This window comes from Tupaia chinensis, unplaced genomic scaffold (assembly GCF_000334495.1).
Source record: "Tupaia chinensis unplaced genomic scaffold, TupChi_1.0 Scaffold143614_2, whole genome shotgun sequence".
In the NCBI taxonomy this organism is placed as follows: domain Eukaryota; kingdom Metazoa; phylum Chordata; class Mammalia; order Scandentia; family Tupaiidae; genus Tupaia; species Tupaia belangeri.
Window position 1 is genome coordinate 45,247 of NW_006203462.1, and position 2,948 is coordinate 48,194.

A 2,948-nucleotide genomic window follows, 5' to 3' on the forward strand; every position below is an offset into this window, starting at 1 on the left:
TAAAAACTATTGTGAACAAGCACATGCCAACAAACTAAAAAACCTAAAGGAGATTAATAAATTCCTGGATACATGTAAAATATCAAGACTCAAATGGAAGAAGTAGAAACTCTGAACAAATTAAGAAGAAGTAGCACAATCTAATTAATTATAAAAAGTTTCCTCAAAATAAAAAACAAGAACAAGATGGCTTCACTCTTGAATTTTACAAATCATTTAAAGAACACCAATATTTCTGAAACTAGTAAAAAAGATAAAAATTCACATGGAGTGAATTCTCCCAAACTCATTTTACAAGGCCACCATTATCCTGAAAACAAAATCAGACAGGACATATACAAAATAAATAAATGAAACTACAGACCAATAACACCGATAACAATGATGCAAAAATCCTCAACAAAATGGTAGCAAATTTAATTCAACAGTACATCAAAATGATTATGCACTATGATCGAATAGAATTTATTGTGGGAAGCAAGTATGATTTAACATGTGCTAATCAATAAATATGATATATCACATGAAGAGAATGAAAGATTAAAAACCATATGATCATATCAATTGATGAGAAAAAAATCTTTTCATAATTTAGAGTCTTAACTAGCCATAGAAGACATGTATTTCAAAATAATAAAGGCCATATATGAAAACCCAGAACCTTCTTTACACTTAACGGGGGAAATTTGAAATAGTTTCCTCTAAGAAATAGAAAAACATAAGAATATGTACTTTCTCCAGTTTCATTCAACCTAAAACTGGAAATAATATCTAAAACAATCAGACAAGAAAAGAGGTTAAAGGCATTCAAACTGGACAACTGGAAGCCAAATTGTCCCTTTGCAAATAGGATAATCATATTTAGAGAAAAATTTGAAGAATCCACAAAAGAGAATCTTAGAACCAATAAAGATATTCAGCGAAGTTGCAAGGTACAACAATCATTAGCATTCTCTACACGAATTACAAACTAACTGAAAAAATTTCAAGAAAGCAATTCCATTTGCATTAGCCAAAAGACAAAATGAAACAAAAACCTAGAAATGTTTAGCCAAGTAAGTAAAATAAATCTGATTTGGAAACTATAAAACAGTAATGAAAGAAACTGAAGAAGACATAAGAAAGGAGAAAGACTTTCCAGGTTCAGGAGCCTCAAAGATTTAGGGATATGGACCTAGCCCTTGAAGAAACAGAGGTAAGACTCTGGCCACCAATCAGACCTCCCTGATACCGGGAAGTGAATCATTGTGCCATACAAAAGTAAATTTCCACACAATACTTCACTTGGTACGGTGGCCAATAAGCATTACTCATTGAGATTTTATTTGAACTTCAGCTACATTTTTTTTTTTTTGATTTTGTGAGTAACTTTACTATCAAACGCAATGGCTAACAATTTTACCAATAAGACAGATACTGGCTCCATGAACTCCCCTGTATTCTTTGGGAATCTTAACACTCTTGTGGTCAATAAGTCTGATGTGGAGGCAATCTTTTCTCAGTATGGCAAATTTGTGGGTTGCTCTCTTTGTAAGGGCTTTGCTTTCATTCAGTATGTTAATGAGATAAATACCCTGGCTGCTGTGGCAGGGAAGGATAGCAGGATGACTGCTGGTCAGGTTTTAGACATTAATCTGGTTGCAGAGCCAAAACTGAACCCAGGTAAAGAAGGAGTAAAACGATCTTCAGCAGTGATACACCAGTTGGTACCAGAACACTCTTCTTTGCCCCCTCTATTCAGCTCCTCTTTTGACTTGGGCTAGGACTTTCAACGGGATTATTATGATAGGATATAGTTACCCAGCAAGTGTTCCTTCTTTTCCTCCTCCTCTTCCTATTGCTCAGGCTGTAGTACCTTTGAAATGCCAGCATATATCAGGAATGACCTCAGGAAGGTAAAAAAGCTTCATTTTTTAAGAAAGCACAGAAAGTATTTCTTCCAAGTCTGCAAAGTTGTAAGGAGATGACAGGCCATAGAAAGAGCTGACTCAGATTAAAAAAAAAAAAAAAAAAAGTAGATTCTTTTCTGGAAAACCTGAAAAAAATTTAAAAGTAACAAATAACCATCTAGAGTTAATCAAGAATAATGAAAAAGTGACTGAGGAAAGAAAGGATGACTTTTATACACATAGTGGAGTTTAACAGAAACTCTTGGAACAATTGCCTGGTACCATAAGATTGCCTGGTACCATAAACAGTTCTGCCAGGCAGGTAAAGAATGTCACTTCTTGACCCTTCCAAAATACTCTCAAATACAGATACTTAAAGGTACAGTCCTATGGTGAATTTCTGAGTAGGCTCAGTAGCCTTTTTAAAGGCTAATTTTATAAGAAACATCAAGTTTCTTATAAAAGATTTCAGCAAAGCTAACTAAATCAATTAGTATTCTTATGGAGCTTTGTGCAAATAACAGACCAAATTGAGACTAATTTTCTTTTGTGTGTGTGTGTGACTAAGTTAGTTTAAACCTTTCTTTACTAAAAGGAGGAATGGGAAAAAAAAAAGAAAGATTGTAGAAGAAAATTACATGCACTTGTTACTAGATTTTAGCTTTGTCCATATCTGCTTTTTCAGTTTTTAGTATCTACCCATCTGAACATAGTCCTAACGTTTTTTCTGGCTTTAAGGCTTAGGCACATTTACTTAACATTTTTTTCATTTTGATTTATTAAAGCTAACTCTGCTTTTCTTGACATTAAAAATAAATACATTAAAAAAATAAATTAGAGAAAAAATACCTACTTAATGACTACAGTAAGCTATATAGCCACAGCCAGGTGCTGCTTTATACTATATTCATTCTACTCAGCAAGTTTTATGTCTAAAGTCAGACATGTTCACAGATATGTTTATATCAACTGTACTTACTTTTGAAAGTATTTAGTTTAATTTAGATCTTCTGCAAATCAATAAAATATGAAGGAAAAAAAAACATGGACAGCAACTGT

At 33.0% G+C, this 2,948-nt stretch overlaps 1 pseudogene; it reads left to right on the forward strand.

Moving 5' to 3' along the window:
* The first annotated feature begins 1,385 nt into the window (after positions 1-1,385).
* Positions 1,386-2,050, forward strand: LOC114005282 (heterogeneous nuclear ribonucleoprotein C pseudogene; annotated as a pseudogene).
* Positions 2,051-2,948: the final 898 nt, after the last annotated feature.